The sequence below is a fragment of the Mytilus californianus genome, unplaced genomic scaffold (assembly GCF_021869535.1).
Source record: "Mytilus californianus isolate M0D057914Y unplaced genomic scaffold, xbMytCali1.0.p SCAF_6, whole genome shotgun sequence".
Taxonomy (NCBI): Eukaryota; Metazoa; Mollusca; class Bivalvia; order Mytilida; family Mytilidae; genus Mytilus; species Mytilus californianus.
In genome coordinates, this window is record NW_026262712.1 from 10,993,326 (window position 1) to 11,007,519 (window position 14,194).

A 14,194-nucleotide genomic window follows, 5' to 3' on the forward strand; every position below is an offset into this window, starting at 1 on the left:
TAGTAGTGACAGATTGGTGTAAGATGTGTTCATAAAGTTAATTAGATGGTTGTTGTGTTGGTAGTGTATGATAATTACAGACTGGTGTAAGATGTGTTCATCAAGTTAATTAGATGGTTGTTGTGTTGGTAGTGTATTATAATGACAGACTGGTGTAAGATGTGTTCATCAAGTTAATTAGATGGTTGTTGTGTTGGTAGTGTATGATAATGACAGACTGGTGTAAGATGTGTTCATCAAGTTAATTAGATGGTTGTTGTGTTGGTAGTGTATGATAATGACAGACTGGTGTAAGATGTGTTCATAAAGTTAATTAGATGGTTGTTGTGTTGGTAGTGTATGGTAATGACAGATTGGTGTAAGATGTGTTCATGGAGTTAATAAAATTGTTGCTATGTTGGTAGTGTATGATTGCTGTAAAATGAGAGGAATGTGATAAGATTGTAGTTGTGTTGGTCGTCTATGATTGGTGTAAGTGTGTTTTTGGAGTATGATTGGTGGATGGTATCTTTGTAGTGCATGATTGATGGAAGGTATGTTAGTGGTGTATGATTAGTGGAGGGTGTGTTGGCAGTATATGATTGGTGGAAGGTATGTTTGTAGTAGGTATGTTGGTAGTGCATGAATTGTCGATGTTATGTTGATAGTGTATGATTGGTAGAAGGAAGGTTGGTAGTGTATGATTGATGGAAGGTATTTTGATAGAGTACGATTGGTGAAAGGTATGTTGAAAGTGTATGATTGGTGGAAGGTATGTTGGTAGTGTATGTTTGGTAGCAGGTGTGTTGGTAGTGTATGATTGGTAGAAGGTAGGTTGGTAGTGTATGATTGGTAGAAGGTATATTGGTAGTGTATGATTGGTAAAAGGTAGGTTGGTAGTGTATGATTGTAGGAAGGTATGTAGGTAGTGTATGATTGGTTGAAGGTATGTTAGCAGTGTATGATTGTAGGAAGGTATGTTAGCAGTGTATGATTGTAGGAAGGTATGTTGGTAGTGTATGATTGGTAGAAGGTGTGTTGGTAGTGTATGATTGGTAGAAGGTAGGTTGGTAGTGTATGATTGGTAGCAGGTAGGTTGGTAGTGTATGATTGGTTGAAGGTATTTTGATAGTGTATAATTGGTGAAAGGTATGTTGAAAGTGTATGATTGGTGGAAGGTATGTTGGTAGTGTATGATTGGTAGAAGGTGTGTTGGTAGTGTATGATTGGTAGAAGGTGTGTTGGTAGTGTATGATAGGTAGAAGGTAGATTGGTAGTGTATGATTGGTGAAAGGTATGTTGAAAGTGTATGATTGGTAGAATATATGTTGGTAGTGTATGATTGGTGGAAGGTATGTTTGTAGTATATGATTGGTGGAAGGTAATTTGGTAGTGTATGATTGGGGGAAGGTATGTTTGTAGTGTATGATTGGTAAAAGGTAGGTTGGTAGTGTATGATTGGTAGAAGGTAGGTTGGTAGTGTATGATTGGTAGCAGGTAGGTTGGAAGTGTATGATTAGTGGAAGGTATTTTGATAGTGTATGATTGGTGAAAGGTATGTTGAAAGTGTATGATTGGTGGAAGGTATGTTGGTAGTGTATGATTGGTAGAAGGTGTGTTGGTAGTGTATGATTGGTAGAAGGTGTGTTGGTAGTGTATGATATGTAGAAGGTAGATTGGTAGTGTATGATTGGTGAAAGGTATGTTGAAAGTGTATGATTGGTAGAATATATGTTGGTAGTGTATGATTGGTTGAAGGTATGTTGGTAGTGTATAATTGGTTGAATGTATGTTGGTAGTGTATGACTGATGGAAGGTATGTTGGCAGTGTAAATTTGGTGGAAGGCGTGTTGGAAGTGTATAATTGGTTAAAGGTGTGTTAGAAGTATATGATTGGTGGAAAGTATGTTGCCAGTTTATGATTGGTGGAAGGTCTGGTGGTAGTGTGTGATTGATGAAAGGTATGTTGGTAGTGTATGACTGGTAGTAGGATTGATGATAATGTATGACTGGTGGAAGGTATGTTGCAAGTGTATGTTTGGTGGAAGGTAAGTTGGTAGTGTATGATTGGTGGAAGGTATGTTGGTAGTGTATAATTGGAGGAAGGCATGTTGGTAGTGTATGATTGTAGGAAGGTTTGTAGGTAGTGTATGATTGTAGGAAGGTGTGTTGGTAGTGTATGATTGATGGAAGGTGTGTTGGTAGTGTATGATTGATGGAAGGTGTGTTGGTATTGTATGATTGTAGAAAGGTATGTTGGTAGTGTATGATTGGAGGAAGGTGTGTTGGTAATGTATGATTGATGGAAGGTATGTTGGTATTGTATGATTGGTGGAATGTGTGTAGGTAGTGTATGATTGATGGAAGGCATGTAGGTTATATATGATTGGTGGAAGGTATGTTGGTAGTGTATGATTGTAGGAAGGTATGTTGGTAGTGTATGATTGGTTGAAGGTATGTAGGTAGTATATGATTGGTGGAAGGTATGTTGGTCGTGTATGATTGTAGAATGGTATGTTAGTAGTGTGTGATTGGTGGAAGGTATGTAGGTAGTATATGATTGGTGGAAGGTATGTTGGTAGTGTATGATTGATGGAAGGTATGTAGGTTGTATATGATTGGTGGAAGGTATGCTGGTAGTGTATGATTGGTGGAAGGTATTCTGATAGTGTATGATTGGTGGAAGGTATGTTGGTAGTGGTGTGTTTGAAGCGTATGATTGGTGAAAGGTATGTAGGTAGTATATGATTGGTGGAAGGTATGTTGGTAGTGTATGATTGGTGGAAGGTGTGTTTGTAGTGTATGATTGGTGGAAGGTGTGTTGGTAGTGTATGATTGATGGAAGGTATGTAGGTTGTATATGATTGGTGGAAGGTATGTTGGTAGTGTATGATTGGTGAAAGGTATGTTGGTATTGTATGATTGGTGGAATGTGTGTTTGAAGCATATGATTGGTGGAAGGTATGTAGGTTGTATATGATTGGTGGAAGGTATGTTGGTAGTGTATGATTGGTGGAAGGTATGTTGGTAGTGTATGATTGGTGGAATGTGTGTTTGAAGCATATGATTGGTGGAAGGTATGTAGGTTGTATATGATTGGTGGAAGGTATGTTGGTAGTGTATGATTGGTGGAAGGTATGTTGGTATTGTATGATTGGTGGAATGTGTGTTTGAAGCATATGATTGGTGGAAGGTATGTAGGTTGTATATGATTAGTGGAAGGTATGTTGGTAGTGTATGATTGGTGGAAGGTATGTTGGTATTGTATGATTGGTGGAATGTGTGTTTGAAGCATATGATTGGTGGGAGGTATGAAGGTAGTATATGATTGGTGAAAGGTATGTTGGTAGTGTATGATTGGTGGAAGGTATGTAGGTTGTATATGATTGGTGGAAGGTATGTAGGTTGTATATGATTGGTGAAAGGTATGTTGGTAGTGTATGATTGGTGGAAGGTATGTTGGTATTGTATGATTGGTGGAATGTGTGTTTGAAGCATATGATTGGTGGAAGGTATGTAGGTAGTATATGATTGGTGGAAGGTATGTTGGTAGTGTATGATTGGTGGAAGGTATGTAGGTAGTGTATGATTGGTGGAAGGTGTGTTGGTAGTGTATGATTGATGGAAGGTATGTAGGTTGTATATGATTGGTGGAAGGTATTTTGGTAGTGTATGATTGGTGGAAGGTGTGTTGGTAGTGTATGATTGATGGAAGGTGTATTGGTTGTGTATGATTGGTGGAATGTATGTAGGTAGTGTATGATTGATGGAAGGTATGTAGGTTGTATATGATTAGTGGAAGGTATTTTAGCAGTGTATGATTGTAGGAAGGTGTGTAGGTAGTTAATGATTGATGGAAGGTGTGTTGGTAGTGTATGATTGGTGGAAGGTGTGTTGGTAGTGTATGATTGATGGAAGGGATGTTGGTATTGTATGATTGGTGGAATGTGTGTTTGAAGCATATGATTGGTGGAAGGTATGTTAGCAGTGTATGATTGTAGGAAGTTGTGTTGGTAGTGTATGATTGTAGGAAGGTATGTAGGTAGTGTATGGTTGGTGGAAAGTATGTTGGTAGTGTATGATTGGTGGAAGGTCCTGTGATAGTGTATGATTGTAGGAAGGTATGTAGGTAGTATATGATTGGTGGAAGGTAATTTGGTAGTGTGTGATTGGTGGAAGGTATGTTGGTAGTGTATGATTGGTGGAAGATGAGTTGGTAGTGTATGACTGATGGAAGGTGTGTTTGCAGTGGTAGGTTGGTTGAAGGTGTGTAAGCAGTATATGATTGGTGGAAAGTAAGTTATGGTATAAGATGTGTAATTTTAGTACGATTAGATGGATGATGGTTATTTTACAACCAAACATATAGAAAATGGTGAACTTCCAGTAGAGGCGTGTATATTACCGTTATTGGACTCGGTGAACACACGATTTTTTTCCGGATTTTGACAAACCAAAAAAAAATACCAACCTACGACCCTATTTTTTTCAGGATGTAAAGCCTCCGGTTAATTCATACTCCTAAACCTACAATCTGTACAATTGGTCGTCTCGTAATAAATAAAAATAAAACAAATCATCTGAGTGATGACGCAACATCCTCACGAAGAAAATTATCATAAATGAGATAACTCAAACAGTCGCTTAATTTCCCGTTTATTTAATTTTGAAGGTTAAATTCAAGGCTGTTCAAATTTGCTGTTTTATTTATTTCATTCATTTGTACTCAGTATTAGTCTGTGGTCGTTTTGAAAATCTCGATTTTCCTTGTCAGTCACCATTTTTGTTTACCGGTGCAACTTGTAAATCACAAGTTGTCTCCCTTATACCGATTTTGATAGCGATTTGACTTCGCTATGAAGTCAGTTGACTGGCAAGTTTTAGTGATTTTCAAAAATTTTTGGCGACTTAAATCGTCATATCGCCTGCAAGATTATGGCCTGGGTTTCCGTCTCATTAATGTTAACCCCATACCTCCTTTTATTTATACACATAAACAAACATCACAAACACCATTTATATTGCGATTACACATCTAACACCAATAATATACGACCAGCACATCAACCATCTAATCATACTCCAATTACACATCTAACATCAATAATACACTACCAGTACATCTACTATCTAATCATACTCCAATTACACATCTAACACTAATAATACACTACCAGCACATCATCCATATATTACTGGAGGTGGTGAGGTACCTCGTCACTCAGGGCAGTCAATTAGAATTCACAGATAAGGTATTGATAGATATAATATCCTTACTCTGACAAAACACCACTTTATACTGAATCTACACAAAATCATGTTGTTAATCAGACAGGTTTAATGGACAACAAATATTTGTTAGAATTATATAAAGTGGGGTCTCATTTTATTCGTTACACAGAACTGAATCAGATAGTTAAGGTTTTATTTTGTTTCTTGACGAAGAATTATTTTGTAAACGTCTGATTTTCATAAGATGTTTATGAGAACAAGTTGTGTTAACATCTTTAGTCAGATAATGTTAATTCTACAGATCTAATGTAAAACATCTTTTAAAAATAACAAATACTTGACAGAATTATATAAAGTGGGGTCTTATTTTTCTTGTCTCGTTGTACTGAATCAGAAAATATAACTTGTTTTTAGGTTTCTTGAAAAAAGTTTTTTTTTCAACTTTGATTATTAAACTGAATCTACACCAAATCATGTTGTTAATCCTATATGTTAAATGGACAACAAATATTTAAACTTTGAATTGTAAGACTTTTATTAAGTGAGGTTTACTATTATTTTTTCCTGTTTTGTAGAACTGAATCAGAAAATATATCTTTAGTTTATATATCTTAATCTACCATTAATCAGTTTATACACAAGTATAATTGTTTATTATCTTACCCAATGTTATATTTCTTACATTTTGTTAAATTGTTTGACTCCTCTCTTGATTTGTTATCACACAACATTAACATGTTTATATTTTTATATTGTTATAGCATGGACAAACAGCTTTACATTATGCTGCTGAGTATGGACGGATTGATACAACAAAATGGTTAATAGACCAAGGATGCAGTCCTTGGGTGAAAACAAAAAAGGTAACATTCAGTTTCATTCTTATTAGATAGATAGATATTTTATTCTCTAAAAACTAAAGACAAGTCAACAGAGAAAGTAGAATTACAATATAAATACAAATACAATAGTTGAGGGTAAACAGATGCAGATAATATATAATAAAGTACAACTTTATGATGAAATACCTGTATAATAAACAGGTTAAACTAAATATGAAGAAATCAGTCTGTGCTTAACGTTTACATGGAGGGACTAACCTTTTTATTAATACACTTAATGAATGAATACAGTTTTCTTAAAACTGATTGTTTTTTTATTAGGGGACAGCCTAGGCTACTATACTTATATGTCAATAAATGGATACAGTGCTGTAGATTATGCATTATTAAGTGATAGTCTCCTGTCCTCAGTGAAATACTTTAAAACTGATGATTTTACTTACTTGTCAGATTATGTACAGATTCAGTTAACTTTAAATTGTAATATAAAACTATTTTTTTACCTTAAAAGTCATATAGAAAAAAAAGTGGAAAGATTTGAAAACATATAAATGGACTGAAACTTCACAAAACTTGCGACTTAAAGCTCTTATGTCAGAGCATATTAAAAATGATATATTAAATTTTGAATTCAATGAGTATGAGGAAAATCAGAAAGGGGTTGATGGTGCAACTAAAAATTTAACTAATATTTTTGAAAATATCTCTGTAAAATATGAAAAAGATTTAAAAGTAAGAGAAAAAAATATAGACAGGTATGGTCAGACAGTTACAAAAAGAAATAAACTTGGTTGGAAATAAACTTAAAAAATGTCTAAATAATCAACTTAAACAAAAAAATTTTGAATTGTTAAAAAGTTTTAAAAAAATGGTAAAATGTATTTCTTGTTAGGTTTATATGACCCTGACTTCATTTTCTTGGATCATGTTAAGTTTATGTAATAGTTGTAGTAAAGCTTTCATTTAGGACATAATATCAATGGTTAGTAAAGAAGGCGAGACATTTCAGCGTGTGCACTCTTGTTTTTATGTTACTGTCTGATTCACGCATACCTGCTATTTATGGTCATTATTTGTTATTTAGGGGTGCATCCAGTTGCTTCATTTTATTAAAAAGATATTTACCCGACATAACTTAAAGAGAGTCTTTACTATACTTTTCTTGTATACGAATTATGAAACATCTTCTCGCAATTCTTACTAAGAGGAATTATTCTTCATTTTTAGCAAAATATGGCCTTGAATCTTAACTGTATTATAAATATGAAATAAGCCACAATTTGTTTATTAAAATGCTTCTTAGTCAAACACCCAAATAGTAGGTAAAATCAGTCTCCTGATATAGGCTCTATCTGAGGCAGCACATTTTAAAGATTCTTGCATTGTTTGGGCATAAAACGCATATAAAAATAAGGAGATGTGGTATGATCTCTCGTCAAGAGACCAAATGACACAGAAATTAATACTCATTCTCTGTAACCACTTAAACTTTTTCGGCACACATAGTCACCGATCTTTCTGAAAATTGGCTGATATGTATATCCTATTAGCCTAGTCAGAAAAATAATGCCAACCGATATATATATTGGTTGGTTACCATGGTAACAGCGGAGAAAGTTGGGAATTTTGAGAAAAATACAATATTTGGTGTAGTGTTGTGAAATTATGCGGCTACATCTATTAAAAAGAAACACAAAAACAATTAATTTCAGCCTTGTTTTTATCAAAAATCAAAAAAGGTTATGGGGAATCTACCTAGAAACATCTGAAATTAATTTCTAAAATATGGTCATTGTGCAATATTCCTCACAATACGAATTATCTCCCTTTGACGGGTTATTCTAATGACTGGACCAAAACGAAAATGCCAATAACTTTTTTATTTCTTAAAAATTTTGTCAAATTTGAATTGCTATAAATTTAGTCCATTTAATACATAAATATAAGAAAAAATATAGAAAACTTTTAAATCTTCATGAAACGTGACCTGACCAACGCTGACAATGACAGGACCAAATGAAAATGCTCATTTCTTTTTTATTTCTTAAAGGATTTATGTTAAATTTGAAATATAATAAAATATGATCATTTAATATATAACTATATGAAAAAATATAGAAAAAAATATTAAACTGAAATTCCGAAAAATTCCGCAAAAGTGACCCTTCTAACGTTGACAATGACCTGACCAACAACAGCAATGACCTAACCGATGAAAATTTCTGTGTTATTTTATATCATTAAAAAAGGGGGGAAAATATATGTTTTTGGGGAAAAAAAAACTTGACCTGACCAACGTTGACTGTGTCCTGACCGTTGTACTACCTAATACTTATTTATATCTTATAGGATTTGCTTAAAATTTATATAAAAAAAACCATTAAGATTGAATGGTAAAGTCTTTATCAAATAATATAAAAAAACTGGGAAAAACAGTTTAGGGTACTGTGACGGGCACCAGGTTATTTAAACTTTTTATGGTATTGAGTAGTATATTGTATTTTACTGTGTTGTAAATTATGTTGTATATTACCGGTTATAATTTGACACGTTTGATCACAAATATAGAGTAACACACAAAAGGTGTGAAGTAGGCCAAAAATACATGTAAGTTGATAAATCAAATATAATTGTTTTTTAATATTTTCATAACAGTAAATAATTATTTCCACGTACATCTTAAGGCATGCCCGAGCCTTGTGTAGGATATCTTGGTAGTTTTAAATATTTTCATAAAAAAAATAAACATTTCGCGGACTACTTGAGGTACGATATCTTGGTAGTTTAAAATATTTTAATAAAATATAAGTAAACATATTCAACGACTTAACTTGAGGTATGCCAAATGTTCTTGAAAGTCAATACATTTATCGTTTGCTAATATGTTTGAAAAGCATTTTATATTTTCTTATTTGATGAAATTAATTTGATGAAATTAATGGTTCAATCTAAGTGTTTCTATAAATTTGATGCAAAGCCTATTGCATATAAATAGGTATAAAGTAATTTTTCCTGGCCATGATAACGGTCAGAATATGGGACAGAAAGTCACAGACAAAAAGTCCAGGACAAAAAGTCACATGTAATATATGTTTTAAACATTGAGTCCTGTTTAAAAGTAAAATCTATTTTTTTTTTGTTAAAAGAAAGACAATATTCTAATTTTGAGAAACATCTTTCTGTAATGGGCTTTCAGCATGTTCAGTGAAAATCAAGTTATATGTACATGTATATAATTCTTTTAAAGTTACCCTTTCACGGTAAAGAGTAATCATAATTTATGGTAATATTTTTTAATTTGCTGCTAAAAATCTATAAAGATAATTGTTATTTTCTCAAATTTCAATAATCCAATGCCTAATACTAATGTTAAGATAGTGCTACCACAGGCGGATCCAGGGGCCCTGAGGGCCCGTCCCTCCTTATTTATTTGAAATATTTGGTTGATTTCATATGGAATCACTGAAGCATAAATGTAGCGGGCCATCACTTGAGGCATTCAGTGGGTCCCCTTATATGAAAATTGTCCAGATGGTATATTTCCCCCACTGCTCGTTTTAAGACCCGCAGCCACCATCTGACAGATTTTCCGCGGGTCCTCGTAGGGAAACAAATCTTTTTGGAAAATCTCGAAAATTCCTCCCCGGCCAGATAGGCAAACAAGAAATGTGTCGGATGGATAGCAGGGACCATCGGTTCAACAGCCAACAGTACCCGCCCTTGTTGGTTACGCCCTTTGTTTGCTAAAGAACCTTTGTGTTAACTCTTTTAGGGGCACCCAAGTTGACCTATTGAAATTTCTGTCCTTGTCCAATAGATCCCGGTTTCCAGTTATATTTCAAATTGTCCACCTTCATCCCAGCCTACCCATATTGCCGGACCTTTTTGAAATTGTCTACTTTTTCAACTTCACCACACCTATATTGATTATTTTCATTTGTGATAAGTATTTATTTCTGTGCCTCACACAAACAATTTTAAGCTTGGCCTTTCTTGAACTGTCAATGTTCTGATTGTATCATCTTAATCTTATGTATAAATAGTTAGGAGCTAGTAGATAAAATTCAAAACTGTCAACACCAAGTGGCACTTTGATCTTTAATCTTCACTACAGCATTTGAATACTAGTTGATGGACTGACTTGTAAAAGCCATCATTCTTTGACACTGCATTAAATTGAAAACTTACAGAAGAGAGTTTTTGTATGAGAGATTTAGTCTATTTTCAAGCGTTTTCCAAGTTTATGCATATACATGTAATTTGTTGTTTCTATAGCAACACTATCACTAATGATGCCTGGAATATTTTTAATATTTCTCAAATACAAGAAAACCTGCTTATGTAAGCAAAACTGTATACATTCATTGTTATATGTATCGAAGTTCATTAAAACGCATTTGTAAAAATTAGTACTTATCCGTATTTTTGCAAATGAACTACTTGTTTCCATGATAACACATTCAATGTCAAATATTGTACAATTGAATATGTAATTTTTTAAATGATTTTATTTATTTTTTTCTAGATTGAGTAATTGTTTTTCTTGTATATTTTTCATGATCATGAAAACAGACTGAAATTTCTTTATAATTAGCACTTTTATCCAGAATAGAGAAATTGTGTTTGTCTCCTTCAAGTGGTAACACCATTATCGAAATACTATACTAGCAAAATCATTTATATATACACATGTGTGTATACAGTGAAACTTAATAAGTGTTTTAGTTTTCCTACTTTTGTGCACATTTAAGAAACTAACTGAAACTTTTTTCAAAATTGTTTTAAACTTGTGTATCAAAATGAAATTGTTTCCATAGCAACAGAGTTAAAACTATAATACTGTTATATATGAATATGTTTAAAATTTTGATGATTACAATAATTTCTACATATTGTATATTTATTTTTTTTCTGACTGCAGAATTAGGTTTTAAAACATTTTTTTTTCAAAATTTTCAAAAAAAAAATTTCTAAAAAAATGAAAACTAAGCATTTTGTATCCATGGTAACAAAATATTGAGACATACTTCCCCATTACTTTTTCGCATCATTGATAAGATAAGACTATGATATTTATGAATTCATGGTTGACTTTAACTCAGGTGTCCGCAAACAATTATGGTGAGCATTCAAAAATGACCTCAAAAGGGTATTTTTTACCTAATGCAAACCACATAAAAAGGGGGGTATATGTGATTATGATTGAAATGGAATATGAAAATATCAGTTATTAAATTAAATTTATAAAATGCATATATTTAATGAAATCATAAAACAATATTCATTCTCTTAATTATTTATTATGAAAAATTATGTTGAAAATAGCCTTTTTTAGCTTAAAATCATAGATATTCAGAAGAGGTAAAACCGGTCATCGGTTGCTATGGCAACCGATGTGCTTAGCAACCAAAATTTTTCCATTTTCTGTTTGTTTCATCAAGACTAGTAAGTGCGTGAAGTTTGAAGAAAATCCATGACCATGCGTGCCACACTCCCTATATAAGAGTTTAAATTGTTACAGAGAACCAGTATTAACAACTAAGCATTCGTGTATTCAGATTAAAATATCTTTAACACCCCAGTCCAGAGATACATTATACTGAATTTACCATATCCGTACTTATTGCGTAATAAGATATGTGTCCAGGTAACAGCAGGTGGTATATATACTTAAGTGTTTATCGCCTTCTATTATACATCTGACGGTGACATTTAGCTTTAGGGCAATTTAATGACCAGCTGATGAGAGAAGGACGAAATTCAAGATAAATAACATTCTGTCGAAAAATCATTTTAAAGGTAAACATTATTACGGTCATCCGCAAAACTGATAAATAATAATATATATATATATACTTTTTTTTTATTTAATGCAATTCAATTTCGATACTTGAAGTTTTATAAATCAGTTTAATGTCTTACAATTCAAATTAGCGTTAGGCTAACAATAAGTACTTGGTATTTCAAGTAGAAATACATTCCTAATGAATAACATGGACCGATTTGAGCTGGGATAATACTAATTTAGTGTGAATTTTAGATGGTCTGTTATAATACTTAATGTGGAATTTTTGTTTTTTGGCATTTGGCACTTTTGTAAACAAAAATATTTTTTTCTAAATTGCTGAATAATTTCGAACAATTCGAACTTAACGATGCATTTTCTAACGAGTGTCAACAAGAGGTAAATGCCAAGCTTATTGGTAATTCGTGTACTAGTAAAATATACAAGAAACGGGGATGGCGTGTCTGGATTGGAGATTAGGAAGTTTAATCTGAAATGAAATCCTTAGGCTTAAACTATGTTTAATACAAGTGATTTGCATTTCCGTTATATCCGAGACAGTCCATGCAAACAGTTACAAAAAGAATTTGATAAACTTTACAGGACACGTTGTTAAAGTTCGTTAAATTTTTTTTTTAAAAACGATTTTATCTGACGAAATTGCTATCAATGTAATTAAAACATTCATAAAATTGTCAATTCTTTCCCGAATTTGTTAATTTAAAACGGGAAAAGACGTATAAATATCTGAAGTTTGTACTCAAGCATGTGTAAAATCATTTTTTACCCGGAACAATGCTATACTGAACAGAGACTTAACCATTTATGTCACTATAGAGACAAAAGGTAAAAATTTTTAATATCTCTACCTATGTTTAAAGAAAGGAAGACAACATTTAAACATAAGGGAAAATGCAAAAATTATGTCATCTCGTGTATTTGAAAGTGAGATTTAAGTTAAGTTAAGTTATTTAGTATTATATAGATAAACCGTCCTTGCACGGGAATCGAACCGTTTCTTCCTTTGCATTGATACAATGTATCTGTATTGTAAGCGAGAGGCCTATCCCCATCGCTACCGAGGTGAACATCCCGATGTGGCAAGTTAAGGCATTTAAACTATACATGGACAATGGTTACAGCTTAAGGATATGAGAAAAAGTTCCTGTGTTTTATTGATCACAAGTCTGCTACCAATAGTTATGCACACATTTTAGAATTTCGTTTTTGTACCTTTGTGCATGGACTGGCTCATATATATATGTCTATTTTTTTGTATGAAATTATTTTAAAAATTTCAATTCGCTTCGGTCGACTGTATATTTTCACTTTTAGGGAATTACGTCCCCTTCAAAAATCCTGGATCATCCCTGTGTTGTACTTCTTTTGGAGCATATTATCAAAATTATAGAAAATTGTATTAACCTTTACTCAGGACATGGACCGTGGCAATTTTGGATTTTGTTTGATATCGTCGAATTCAGAAATACTAATGTTTACCTTTTCTTCTGGACCAAATCACTTCTTTACTTTAAAATTTACCCCAATATTTTTACAGAGCAATTTCATCCCTTTCTAGCTTTTTGAGTCTAAAACATGTAGAAATAAATAAGAAGGTGTATGAAAAAGATGTGCCAGTAATACACTGTCCATGCACTATAGGGATTCCACGGCGACCCTAATACATAATGCATTTTGTTTTTGTTTTGTTATGATGATTCAAATGATAAGACACTTGTTGCGCTAGGATAGCTATGCCAACTGTTATATAGGTTTACATTTCTTGAACTCGAACGGACTGAAAACAGTTTGATAGTTACGGGCCGACATTGTCGGCAAGTCTTTCATTATTGTGCACGTGTCATATGATCTCATATCTTCTTGACAAAGAGTGACGAGCGTATGATAGTAAAGGAGGCCGTGGGTTCGACCCCAGGTGGATCAAAACAGAAACTTTACAAGTGGTATTTGCTGCATCTCCACTGCTCAAGCAGCATTAAAGAGTAAGAGCAAACACTGGTCTGCTCGGAGTCCGAATTACGTGTCCGGGAAGGTTGACATGTCCAGAGGCGGATTTAGGGTGCGCGAAACATCCCTTAAATGGAGCTACTTTTATGGTTATTCAAGATTATCTGCCTGTTCCACTCCAAACGTTGCCTAGTTAGGGGGCCCTTCCCCCTATTTCAAACTCATTCGGTATTTTATTTATTAGAGGTCAATTTTGTATGTTAACGTTGCTCATGTTTTTTCATGTTTTCTTTAAACCCACCCATAAAAGGTTATACTGCTATGATAATATAAGAGTTGAAAATCAGATAGAATATATATTAAAATGTCGTATATAAGTTGCAGCTAA

The 14,194-nt window shown here is 33.2% G+C and overlaps 1 protein-coding gene and 1 long non-coding RNA gene across 22 annotated transcripts in view; both read left to right on the forward strand.

Moving 5' to 3' along the window:
* Positions 1-2,684: 2,684 nt before the first annotated feature.
* On the forward strand, positions 2,685-4,249 carry LOC127705780 (uncharacterized). Of its 21 annotated transcripts, none has more exons than XR_007984011.1 (6): positions 2,685-2,766; positions 2,854-3,114; positions 3,202-3,230; positions 3,405-3,549; positions 3,840-3,868; positions 4,159-4,249. It is a non-coding gene; the product is annotated as an uncharacterized LOC127705780 (long non-coding RNA). The 21 variants fall into 21 exon arrangements; XR_007984010.1 differs by lacking the exons at positions 3,840-3,868; positions 4,159-4,249 and adding exons at positions 3,666-3,694; positions 3,869-3,977 and having other exon boundaries at positions 3,405-3,607; XR_007984016.1 differs by lacking the exon at positions 4,159-4,249 and having other exon boundaries at positions 3,405-3,433; positions 3,521-3,549; positions 3,840-3,977.
* A 1,692-nt stretch (positions 4,250-5,941) lies between these two features.
* Positions 5,942-14,194, forward strand: part of LOC127705774 (uncharacterized) — a 158,686-nt gene continuing 150,433 nt past the window's right edge. Inside the window, exon 1 of the mRNA XM_052210128.1 lies at positions 5,942-6,074. The gene's annotated coding sequence lies outside the window, so the exon portion shown is untranslated. The remainder of the gene's footprint in view (positions 6,075-14,194) is intronic.